We start from the raw sequence: 13319 nt of genomic DNA, 5'->3' as shown, positions 1-13319 counted from the left end.
AGCAATTTAATCATTAATGTATACAATTAATGTATCTAAATGACTAACGTTTTGTAATCAAATAAAACTTTCTGAATAAATATGTAAAGCTAATTTTGTTTGGGCAGCCTGATCACTTGTTGGTACAAAGTTAGGAAAGTGGTAGCGTCGCTGTTGATTATAAGCTAAGTCCTCACACAAAGTATTTTATCTGAAATAATTTACCATATGTTAGATATTATTGCCTTGAAAGACTAATAAAAATAGTCACATTTCAAAGCTAAATCTCTGCTTTTGTACATCTTCATCGTAGAGATCTATTTGAGGTTGTGAGTGATTCAGTTGGACTAGAAGCTGAGGATGTGTTTATGCATTTATTCTGGGCTGAGTATTCTCTTAGCTAACGACTATAAACTAGGGACCCATCTACCATTTAGGCCTCAAAATGTAAATATTTCCTTAATATTCACCTATCTATAGTTATGAAATATCTATAGTTCTTTACCTACCTGTGTAAAACGATGTATTATCTTGTATTAGGATTGCTAATGAGCACTTAATGCTTTTTGAAGAGAAATTTCTCCAACCGTAATAAGCAATATGATAGCAATTTACTATGTTTAGACTTAAACATTTAATTGATCACTTTTATTTATTTAGAGTATTTTCTCTTAGGAGCTTTGCTGGGCACTTTACAAACATCTCATTTCAATAATTCTTCTAAAGTACTGATTGACTTCTTTGAATGAAGAGTAATACCTGCCCTCTCGTTCAGATCTATTGGTTGTTTACAGAAAACATTTAGGATTTGCAATGTTGACTTGTTTAGGAAAAAACAGCCTATGTTTTGCTAATCACTGGCAAAACACTATGTCACTGTCTCAAGATGTACAATACTGAGTTTTGTGACATTAACTGATCTCTTGGAAGGACAATCTATCATTGCAAAGGAAAAACCTGCAGTTATTCTCTCCTGTGTGTTTCTTTCCTGTGTGTCTCCTTTAGTACTCACACACAGAACACTTCACTTCTGATCACCAAAATGTGTGGGTTTTTTCCCCTATTGCCAAGCAGTTCTCTTCAATGCTAGCTGGATTTCCTAAAATTCAACTCCAGTCACACACTATCCATATTCTATGGGTAAGGGCTCAGTCCCATAAGACTCCCCTGTTCAGATGCCATTCACAAGTAGTAGGTCCCTAGGTTACCCACAAATGTCTGATTTGGTTACAAATTGGAGGTTCCCATGACCTCCTTCTCAGACTAGATTAATTTATTAGAGTGGCTCACAACTCAGGGAAACACATTCACCAGTTTACTAAAGGATATGACAAAGGATACACATGAACAACCAAATGAAGAGACACATCAGATGAGGTCTGTGAAGCATAGAAGCTTTTGTCTCTGTGGAGCTGGGGTGCATCACCTTCCTAGTGTGGATGTGGTCACCAACCTGCAAGCTCTCTGAACCTCCTACTATTGGGATTTTATAGAGGCTTCCTCACATAAGCATGGTCAATTAATAACTCCGTTTCCAGCTCCTCTCCCCTCTGGGAGCTTCCAATCATGGCTTGGTCTTTTGGTGAGCAGCCCCCCCATTCAGGAGCCATCCAGGAGCCCACTCAGCATCTCCTCATTAGAACAAATGATGCTCCTAGTGTTCTTATCACTTAAGAATTTACAAGGGTTTTAGGAGCCTTTTGTCAGGTTTGGAGTTAAAGACCAAAGATTAGAACAAGAGAAGCTTCTAGGATTGTTGTCATTTAGAAAATAAGAGTTTTAGAAGCTCTGTGCCAGGAACCAGGAGCAGAGACATATAAATATATATGTATGTATATGTATATATGTGTGTATATATATGTATATGTATATCTATATATGTATGTATGTTTAATATTATCTCACAATCTTTGATATTTTGTTTGGACTACCATAACAAAATACCGTAAACTGGATAGCTTATAAACAATAGAAATTTATTTCTCAGTTTTCAAGGCTGGGAAGTCCAAGATCCAGGTGCCTTCAGATTCATTGTCTAGTGAGAACTTCTTGGATCATCGACAGTCTACTTTTTGTGATGTCCTCACACATGGTGGAAGGGGCAAGGGATATCTCTGGTGCCTCTATAATAAGGACACTAATTTCATATCTTAGGTGCTCTCATGATTTAATGCTCTAATCACCTCTAAAGGCCCTACCTTCTCATATCATTACCTTGGTTTTTAACTTAGGATTTTAACATTAATTTTGGGCATTCAGTCCTTGTGGTGCTGTACTAGAGAATATTATTAACAATAGAAGCTAAACAATTCGTGATTTGTCATTATAGTGAATACTTTTATGTGATTTAATATTTTATAACTTTTTAATATAAATATTAGCTGAGCACAATTGAAGCTATTCAGCTGGGCAAACCAGTATCCGGTATGTGTGATTGTGAGCTTGAGTTAACTAATAATATTTAAAGAGTAATAAAAGCCTGGCTTGTGTGAATTGGATTACAGTAATATTGGCAGAAAGTAATGCAGAGTTAGCTTTAATTAATGAGGGTACATTTATTGGGAGAATTATCTTTATAAAAGTTCCTGGAATTCTGGAGTGTAGGAGAAAGTGAAAATGGAAAGAAGTCATGAAGTAAGCTTTTTAGACAGCATATTTTCTTCTTGACTTTTTGAGGGGTGGACATTGTTATTTATTTCAAATCTGTGAGCACCTTGAAACAAGTACCTGAGCACTTATGACTTAGCACTGTCAGGAATCCCATTTATACCTTGGCTTCCCGGTGCAATGAGGGCACCTGCAGCTTCCTGAGGGCTTCATGTGATGGTAGTTAAAGTATAGCTTTCATTTGTAGAGTCCCAGTCTTCAAAGAATGGCCTGTACACCTCATTTTTTAAAGCCTCAGAGTAAACTGTCCTGGATTAATATGTTTCATGACAATAAGCACAATTTCACCAGAACTGTCCAAGCCGAGTCAGGATGCCCTCTGTTAAGGACCTCATAGAGGTGATTCCATCAGCGCCAAGTTAGTGTTTCCTGAAAATTCTTTGATGTGGTCTTGAAAGCTGCTTGAAAATAGAATGTTCAATATAGTACTGGTCCTTAGGTAGAGGTATATGAATTAATGCTACTATACTGTAGACAATTTATATGCTCCAACACCCCCACCTCCCAAACCTGTGACACTTAAAGGATAAAGTCTAAATTCTCTAACACAACTATAAGACCCTGAGGAGTGTGAGCCCCTACCCAATTCTCCAGCCCCATATCATACCTTATTTTTCTTGCTGTTTTTTTAGTTATGTAGTTATTATCTCTTTCCTTTGTACTGTGGGGTCCTTTGCAAATGCCAATCCAGCTGTCCTTTTCTAATTCTTCAGATCTTTGTTTAAGAGACACTTACTGAAAGGTACCTTCTTAAACCTTAAGCAGATCTTCCTCTTTTAAGTCCTTTTACTTTCGTGAACCACTTTTCAGCCAAGATCGACAACAGTTACAAGAGAAAACCCAAGTCAAATTGATTTCATCCAATGTAATGGCTTTATCGTTTCACGTATCTTGAAAGTTCAGAAGCCAGATGGGCTTTAGGGGTGGTTTATTTGAGTAATGTTGCCAACGACCTGGTTTTGTCCTTTTCTCCACTTTGTCTTCTGCAATGTCTACTTCATCCTCAGACTTCATCCTCACTTGGTTGTGAAGGCCATCAACAACAATTCTGGTACTTATTTCCAGAACATCAGAAGAGTGAGAGAGCTTCTGGACCAGGAGGGTTCAACAATCCTTTCTGTTCATCTTATTGGCTGTAATTGAGTTGTGTGCTCATCCATTTCTGATCCAATAAATTTGCCAGGGCGTAGGAGTACAAATAGGCTAGATACAAGGTTGGGGGCAGCTGCCTCCAAATTATGTAGGCTGTGAAAGCTGGAGGATAGGTAGGGAGGCATGGGGGTGGGTTTTGCACAGTGAAACTGAGGTAGTTACCAATAGAAGCAGGACTGATTTTTTTTTTTTTGTAAAAGACAATAAAGGTCACTGCAGCAGTCTTGTCAGAGTTATACATTTCTTTGTGTGATTATTTGATTATATCTTTCTCATATCATCAGACTGTGTATTCCATGAGGACAGGGCCATGTCTGTTTTTGATTGTGATTGTTTCCCCAACACTTTGTAGCTACCTTTGCATATACTAGATGATCAATAAATACCAATGGTTAAATGAATGAATCACATAAGCTCTAATTAACTGTAAAACTTATTGGGTGTTTTTGGTAGATAGTGTCAGTTGGCTGTGCAAAAACCATACTTCTTCCTGGTCAACAGAACTTTGATTTTTGTTTGAATTGCCATGTGCCTTCTTCTTGGAAATCAATCATAATGTACTGAAGCAATCATGGTGATTCTATTCCCTTTTTACCAGATACTTGGTTTTCCTTCCTTCCTTGTAGCCAGAGGTAGCCATGAGACACAGATTTGATGAATGAGACAAAAAGAAGTTGGCTAGAAGTTTTCTGGAAAATATTTTGCTTTTCATTCAAAGATAGCTATTCACAAAGCAGGGCTTGTTTATGCCGTCTCTTTTCTGCTTGGGGTGCTAGTATGAGGACTAACGATTGAAGCTCAGCAGGCATCTTGAAACCATGAGGAGAAAAACCTGAGGGAAAGGACAAGAGTGCAAGAGATTCCAACCTAAAACCCTGACTTTTCTGAGCTGCTGAATGAACCCTGGAGCTGGATACCTCCATATTTCATATTGAGTAAAGAATAAATGTCTTTCCATGATTATTTGAGCTACCTTGCAGCTCAACATATCATGATATAGTGCCCAAGATAGTGTTATTGCTTCAGCCTTGCCAAAAGTATTTGAAACTTAGTACACTTATTAATTTAAGATCATTTCTCTCTGCTGCTTTGTGAAGCTTTGGGATATTTTCATCTATTTTCTTTATAGAAATCTGTTATGTTTATACACAACCTAAGCTTTTTTTTCTAGTTCAGGACTTTTGTACATGAGCAACCCTCTCTAGTTTAATCAGTCTTCTTCCATATTCTTCATTTGACTAGTTATAAATCAGCTTAAATGTCCTATCTGCAGCAAGGTATTCCCTAGCCATGGTTTAAATTACACCTTTCTTATTATTTTTTAATTATAGCATTTTGTTCTTTACCTTAGCTTTACCTATATACCCATATAATTATCTGAGCAAGCGTCTTGGCAGTTTCTTTAGAAGAGTGGTAAGTATTTTGGATACTTTTTCTCTTATGTTAGAATTTATTCTCCTAGAATTTTGCATTATCTTAAAACAGGCTTTATCGACATGATTTTCCTAATTTGAAGTGAAGAGCCTTTGGTAGTGAACATTTTTATTTTATGTTTTGGATAACCCTGGAAGCATGGAAATGATTTTCATTTTAGCAGGTTATTGTGCTTGGTTACTAGGCATGTTATTTAAAATTGCATTTAGAATCTCTATTTTCTTTCTAAAAGAGTAGTCTTAGGAGAGATCATATGACTTATTGACACAAGTTATTGACTTACAGTGGAGATGCTTTTAAATAAAATTTGTTAGTTTCAGAAGGCTATAATCCTAGACTGTTGGTAATAGTTTCTAGGGAGATTTATTATGCATCTTTGAAATGATTGGAAATGCTTTGTGTTTATATGATGGTAAGGGAAAAAACTTGACTAGGATTTTGTTGATGTGGTTACATTTCACAGCCATCTCATAGGTTTTCTATGTCGTTTTAGGTAAGTCATTTTACATTTGGATGAACATCTAATTTATTTCCTAAATCAAGACACTTTGAGATCAGTGAAAGTGGGTGCTATTGAATAATAGTAGTGCTGTTAAATAATGATGCTGGGCCAACAGACATCTGAACTGTCTTGGGGAAACAGATATATGGTTATCCTTTTTGGTACAGTACTTTGTGATGCCAATATTAATTTGCATACCCTTGTTCCAAAATTAGGGAGGCCTTTTGTGACAAGACTATTGTTTTGTTTGCAAAGAGATATAGAAGGAACTAAGAGTCTGAGGCTCATCAAAGGCTTTATTTTTGTTTTATTCCGTACAGAACTCCTTTATTCTTGCAGCCCTCTGCCCAGAGGTGGGATTCTTTTATATTCGGGATCACTCTGGATCCCCAATCTACCTATTGGCATTGGGAGATTGGGGGTAAGAGTGCCGTGAAACAAAGTGGTTCTCCATTCTTTAGTGTTTAATCTCTTTATGCATAACTAATTGGCTGTCCTAGGGTGTAGTAGGAAGGGAAGGGTCTTATTTCTTTTATTATTTCACTTAATAGAGAAACTGTGGGTGCATGGTTGTATGTAATCACAATCTTATATTGCTCGGGCTTCTAAAAGAAAGCTTTTGAATACTAATAGGAACATAACAAAGCAATTAGGCATTTCAGATTAACAGACTTTCGATTGTTTTCCCTGTTAAGCTCAGTTCTGCAGCTTGTCCTTTGGAAGGGATCACAGCCCCGCTTTACCTGGATTAAGACAGTAATAATCTGTTAACTCGGTCTGCCCCTGTGACAACTAAGAGTGATCCTTTGTCAGCGTTATGTGGTCCTGAGTTTTCATGTAACAAATTTTCCCGAGGTTCACAGACAATGCTTAGAGTCCTCTTCCTTTTCAAACATTTCCTAATCCATTGCTTGGCATTGCAAAGACATCTGACATTTTTTCTTGGTTCTCATACTAGTTGAATGAAGTAGTCATTGTTACCCAAGTTTTACCAGAAAGAAATAAAAAAAACCCGAGGATTAGAGAATTTAAATAAGTGGCCCAAGTTCACATGGCAGATTAGATATTTAAGGGGAGGACTGTTTGTTTTTAAAATGTTTGTATTTTCCAGATTCTATACCATATTTAATTTGGTGGCATGAAGCCTAAAAAGCTGCCTTGAGGAACTAAGAAATAATTTACATTGAATTCTTATTTTCAGTAATTAGCATCCCCCACAGTGTACCCTGTTTTACCCCTGGCTAAGCTTTCATTTTCAAGCCCTAGTTGTCCAAGGGTTGGGTTATTTTGCATTCTGTTTGGTTCTGTGCTGGAAAAGTATAATTAGTGTGTAAATGCTTAAATAAATATGATTAGAGTGAATGAAATCACTAAGGATACACAAATGTGTTTATTGAATATTTGGTGTTTGATCAGTAATTTGATAAAACTTGTGCTTTCATTTTGTATTTTGCTAGAATCACTCTGAATTTTTATATTTCAATCACAGTATCAGTCCTCCCTCCACCCCCCAACTGCTATTACTGCAGATTCTGCAATTTTAGGCTGAGGCATATGAATTTTAAAAGATTGGTGGTCCTGTCAGTTGTTAGCTCAATCAGTTAAAATAGTGGTTTCAAGTGTGTGTGCTAGACAACTATAGGAGCCACAGAAGGAAAAGGTTTGTGAATTCCTATTTCTGTCATATGCTTGTCTTCCTATTTTTTGAACATATATAGGTAGTATAGTGATTGGAAAAATATTCAGTGATAAAAAGCTACCATGACTCACTAATGCTTTTAAGAAATTTTGAATTGCACAGCAGACATTAAAAGTATGTGTCTGATCTTGTGGAGATTGGATAATTTTTCAAAGTTAAAATTTATTCTCAGACTTAAATAGGTTGAGGACTTCTGATTAGGTCATAATAATTCCAGGATGTTTCTGCTGTGTTAGCTATTATGTTTCCATCTCTTCCATGGCTGCAGAACACATTCCTACCCCCTGCATGTGGCAGAAGCATGTTCTCTCATCACTCAACAGATATTCTTCTATGTCAGGTCACCCTTGGCTCTCACCCCTCTTTGTAAATACAGTCGAATCTATTTTACCTCTAATTTTGTCTTTTTGTGAGCAGTATATTATTAGCAGATAAATGCGGAAATAAATTATTAGATTGTGCTTTGCATAGACTTCAATAAATATTTGTCAATAATTCAATGGACTATTCTACTAGTGTTTTAATTTCATGATTTACTAATGTCCCTTAGTTTTCTTCTTTCCCCTTAAAATTGAATTTTTTCATGCTACAGGATTCTTGTAGTTGAAGCCAAGTAATGTGAATTTTAAAATGTCTACAGCTGTGTTCTGATAGCTCAGTTGTTTTTCTTCTTTACTTTTGTGATGTTCCTGGCTCATAAGCTCCCATCTGCAATGAAGGGACTGCTTTTTGAGTGCTTATTTTATTTAAGGTTTTGGGCCAGATGCTTTATGTGTTTCCTTATTTCATACTAATAACAATGGTATACAGTGAGGGAACATAAATAGTATATGGCCTGACAGGGGTGTGGAGCTGAACACATTTTATTGACTGAACCTTTTCCATACTCTCAATTTTAAGCATTTCTCTTACCTTTCAGTTTACTCCCTTTGCTACCACTACTCCACAGTTCTTTGTACGTACCAGGATATAGAATCCATTGGCCTTTGCATCTTTTCATTGTGTCATATCCCTCTTATATATCCATGCTTTTTCCCTTACCCAGCCTAGAGTTTGTGTTCACTGCTTTTTAAAAACCATTCTAACTGGTGTGCTTCAGACTAATATAGTTCTCAGTCCTATTTTCCTACTGTGCTTTGTTGAGGGCTTTTATTAGTAGAATTGATTTACAGTATAAGGAAGAAACATTGAGGACATTTGTACATCTGGTTACCCACTGTATTATTTCTGCCTGTGACTTAGTGATATTGCATATGTAACTAATATGTTGAACTAGCATGATTTATGGGATGTAAGTTAAATTACTTCTTATCAATCTGGATGAACACTTCTTCCCTCACCCTCTCCCCTTCAAAAGACTCTGCGATGGGAAAGGGTAGTGATGTGTGTATGGCTTTTTTCTCTTTTTCTACTTACCTTTTCCCCTGAGCTAGGTGTCTACCACTTAGGCCCCTGTGGGGTTTGAAGAGTGAGAAGAGGAGAGGAGAAAAAATGGATACAATGATTCTGCATTAGCTAAGTGGCTTAGTACTCTAGGTTTAACTATCTATTTGGGTGTTGTCTTGTGTTCTTCAGAGGACCCCCTACTGGCCCTTTATTTTGCTTGCTCTGCTTTCTGTTTATTCCTCCCTGGTTCTTGAGTTTCCTTTCACAGAAGAAACATACATTGTTGGTATTATTTCATCGGCCAGGTGCACTTTTGGGAAAACTTGGTGCACTTTTGGGAAAACTTACAATAAATGGGTCAGTGCTGGCTCTCTCCCCTACTGCCCTCTTGTGGCCCAGGAGACACACGTGTGGCTGATAGGTACAGTAACTTCCTCAAGATAGCCCTCTTGCTCTCTAGCTAGTCTCTGCCGCACCTCAGATTTCCAGTGTGTTCCTATACCAGCTGGGTATGTGTTCCTGGTTTCTCACTCTGGGTGGAGTCCTTTTTAGCCCTCTCTCAAGATTTTGAAGTTCCTAATGCTTGAGCTAGGAGGCACACACCCTTTACCACTTACTTGGAGGGAGTGAGGTCAGAAGCTCCACCAAAGCTTTTTCTGAAGGAATCCTCATAAAATTTCTCTTCTTTCTCTACTCTTTTAGAATCTTTGGACTGAGTTGTATGAATGACTTTCAGTCATTTTCTTTGTACATTGTATACATTAGTATGTGTCATTTATCAATTTTTCCACATTTAAACCTTCGATTTAGCGTCTTGACTTATAGTTTTTCTAGAAGTAATACATACTCATTATTTTAAAATCAAAATATATTTGAAAAGTAGGGAGACATTTAAGCCACCCAAGTCTTAAAATATAGAAATGACTATAGTTAATATTTGGTGATCATCAGCATAAAGACCTCTCTATGAATTCTTATGTAGATTTATGGATGGCTAAAAAAGTCCTCTACAAAGATTGGTTCATAACCACACATTTTTAATTTTTAAAAATACATGTAATTTTATTTAAGTGTAACAGAAAAAGAAATCATAGAACTGAAGGGGTTGTTGAACTTCGAAACAGTCATGGAACACTAATGTTTGGGTCATGCCTATTTTATCAGACTGTTTTTTCTTTAACTAGTATATATGGCCTTTGAAAGATGAAAAAGATGAGTGTGTTTGTATTTCCTCCTACCTTTTCTCCCTGCACCAACCTTTGATTTCTTACATTTTATTTTACGTTTTCAAGATCTTTAACTTTCTTTTCTGTTACCAGTAACTCCAGGTAGTGGTTTAGCCCATGCTCTTTTAAATGGTTTCAGTGTTCAGCAGTACTTTTATAACAGTTTTTCCATTAATCAATCTTTTTCTTGTAGGGGTGGAAGGGCACTAGATATTGTTTATCATTATGGATTTTCAGGAAGTATTTATCAGTGTGATGTCCTTGAATTCTTGTAGGTTTGAGAATATGCTTACCTCTATACTGAAAGATCTCCTTTTCCTCCTCCTCCTCCTCCTCCTCTTCCTCCTCCTCCTTCTTCCTTCCTCCTCCTCCTTCTTCTTCCTTCCTCCTCCTCCTCCTCCTCTTCCTCCTCCTCTTCCTCCTCCTCCTCCTCCTCCTCCTCCTCCTCCTCCTCCTCCTCCTCCTCTTCTTCTTCTTCTTCTTCTTCTTCTTCTTCTTCTTCTTCTTCTTCCTTTTCTTTTTTTCTTTTTTTTTTGACTAATTCCTTAGATTTTAAAGAACAATTTGAAACCTTGGTTTCTTAAGATGGTTTCTCTTTGATAAATATTTTCTTTGTGCTCATATTTTTAATTTTCCATTCATCGGTTTCTATGGATTGTTTATTTTTTGGTATTTACTAATCTCTGGATCAAAACAGTTTTTCTCTGCCAAAGAATAGCCAGTCTGCAGCTTCAGTTCAGATTTGGTTATTTCATTATCTCAGGGCTCCTTAGTTTTGTATGTTCAGGTCAGTGTAGTTTATGTTAAAAGCTCTGTATTTTGTAATGTAGTGACTGCTAGAATTTTTTCTCCCCTCATCTTAACCCTAACTCACTGTGGCAGTGACTTACTTATCGGTTCTAGATATTATGGATGGCGTGTCGTTGCTTTTCCTTTTTCAGCTTCACTTCCGCGAGTTCCAGGGTTATGTTTATAACACATACACCTGTCATTATACTGCTTCTCTAATTATGATGATTTAGTAATCCTATAGAATTAAAGGTCCTTAGCAACTCAGAATATGGCCCCAACCTCCCTTTCTTTTCCTGTCCGTTAAAACTCCTTCACTTGTTCTCTGCACTCCACTCATCCTGAACTACTTGCTTTTTCTGAATCTTCATACCTCTGGTCCTCTGTATATGTGACCTCTGTGTAGAACTTTTTCATCAAGATCACTGGTGTGCTGGTAGATGTTTAATAAGTGATATTTATGGGAGGAGTGCCTGATTTATAATGTTTGACTACAGTGGGTATATTTACACCCAATTTCAGGCTACTGATGGAAAGCCACTGAACACAAAATTAATTGCACACAATCTCTGATGGTGTAAAAAATTCACTCTTTGTGAAATCTTTCCTACTTTTCTCCTGTGTAGAGTTGGCCACTTCCTCCATCCTCCCATAGTCATATTGTTTTGATTTTTGATGGGAACCTATATATCTCTCATTCTGGTAGTCTTTGAGCTCCATGAGGGGTATGACCAATTCTTGGTGCCAGATTTTCAGTAAGCCTTTAAATGGCCAAATCAGTGTATCAGTGATATTGGTTGTGATGTTTCAGATGGGAGTGTGTAGATGGATCTTTGTAGAGCTATTTTTCCTAATGAGAAAAATAAATCATTGATGTATATATGTTATTTTCTTATATATCTCTATTTTATCTACTTCTTATTCTGGTCATGAATAATTATATAGAATCAGCCATAAGTTGCTAGATTAAAAGTTACATAAATTAGGTGGAAAACTAGCTGAATTTTTTTCCTGTTAATCAATGACATTAGTAAATTGATCACATCTCAGCTGGTATCTTTTTTTTTTTTTTTTTGATACAGATTTCCTGTTTGGGTCTCATAATTTAACATGATTTGTTTATTGCTTAGTAATTGATCTATACCTCCATTGAGTTCCCCTTTGAGGCCTTGTCAGATGATGACAGCCCCAAGATTTTAAAGGATATTATATTTCATTGTACATGAAAGAGTAAGAAATAAGCCTATACCATTATCATTCTTACTCATTTTCCTCGATATATTTGTAGTAGTTTTGAGATTTAGACATTGATAATGTTGCATAGGACTTGAAGCCAGTATTCAGCAGAAGTAAATAATCTATATCTCAATCTGTATCTTACCCACTTCTTTTTCTAGTTATCCCACTTCCAAAAGGGAAACTACCAAAAGATACCTTTCCAGTGTCTTGTCTTTTTTATTTAAGTTTATTTGGGTGACATTGGTTCATAACATAAGTTATGAAGTATACAGTATACATTATGTATATTGCATTGTGTACTCACCACCCACCCAAAGTCGAGTCTCCCTCCATCACCATAAATTTGACCCCCTCTACCTTCTTCATCCAGCTTCCCCCTTCTCTCTGGTAACCACATTTTCGTTGTCTATGTCTATAAGTTTGTTTGTTTTGTTTGTTCATTTTTTGCTTTCTGTTTTTTATCCCACATATGAGTGGAATCATATGGTTCTTGTCCTTTTCCATCTGACTTATTTCTCTTAGCATGATACTGTTGAGATCTGTCTACGTTGTCGCAGACGACAGTATTTCATCCTTTTTCATGGCTAAGTAGTGTTCTATTATATATATATGTACCACATCTTTATCCAGTAAGCAATGGAAGGACACTTCAGTTGTTCCCATGTCTTGTCTACCATGTATAATGCTGCAATGAACATAGGGGTACATATATCCTTATGAATAAATGTCTTCACAGTTTTGGGGTAGATACCCAGAAGAGGAATTGCTGGGTCATATGATAGCTCTAAAATTTTGAGGAACCTTCATACTGTTTTCCATAGTGACTGCAACAAACATTCCCACCAGCAGTTATGAGGGTTCTTTTTTCTCCAGTTCTTTTCCAGCAGTTGTTATTTCTTGTTTGATTGATAGCAGCCATTTTAACAGGTATGAGGTGGTATCTGGTATCTGATTTTGGTTTTGATTTACATTTCCCTTATAGCTAGTGAAGCTGAGTTTCTTTTCATTTATCTGCTGGCATTCTTTTACATGTGGCTTTCCAGTTTTCCCAGCACTATTATTGAAGAAGCTTTCTTTTCTCCTTTGTATGTTTTTGGCTCTTTTGTTGGGAGTTAGTTGCCTGTATACATGAGGGTTTATTTCTGGACTCTCAATTCTTTTTCATTGGTCTGCATATTTGTTTTTCTCTCAATACCATGCTGTTTTGATTATTGTAGCTTTGTAGTAAAATTTGAAATCAGTGAGT

The 13319-nt window shown here is 36.6% G+C and overlaps 1 protein-coding gene across 6 annotated transcripts in view; it reads left to right on the top strand.

The window, feature by feature from the left end:
* Positions 1-13319, top strand: part of FARS2 (phenylalanyl-tRNA synthetase 2, mitochondrial) — a 442133-nt gene that overhangs the window by 1510 nt on the left and 427304 nt on the right. The window contains exon 1 of one of the 6 annotated variants that reach the window (XM_036229377.1): positions 5193-5211. The exons of the other annotated variants lie outside the window; for them this stretch is intronic. The gene's annotated coding sequence lies outside the window, so the exon portion shown is untranslated. Of the gene's footprint in view, positions 1-5192; positions 5212-13319 lie in introns of those variants that run through there. 6 annotated transcript variants of the gene reach the window in all.

Source organism: Rousettus aegyptiacus, unplaced genomic scaffold (genome assembly GCF_014176215.1).
Source record: "Rousettus aegyptiacus isolate mRouAeg1 unplaced genomic scaffold, mRouAeg1.p scaffold_m13_p_1, whole genome shotgun sequence".
Lineage (NCBI taxonomy): Eukaryota > Metazoa > Chordata > Mammalia > Chiroptera > Pteropodidae > Rousettus > Rousettus aegyptiacus.
The sequence above is the reverse complement of the archived record's forward strand: the minus strand, read 5'-3'. Positions and strand labels throughout refer to the sequence as shown.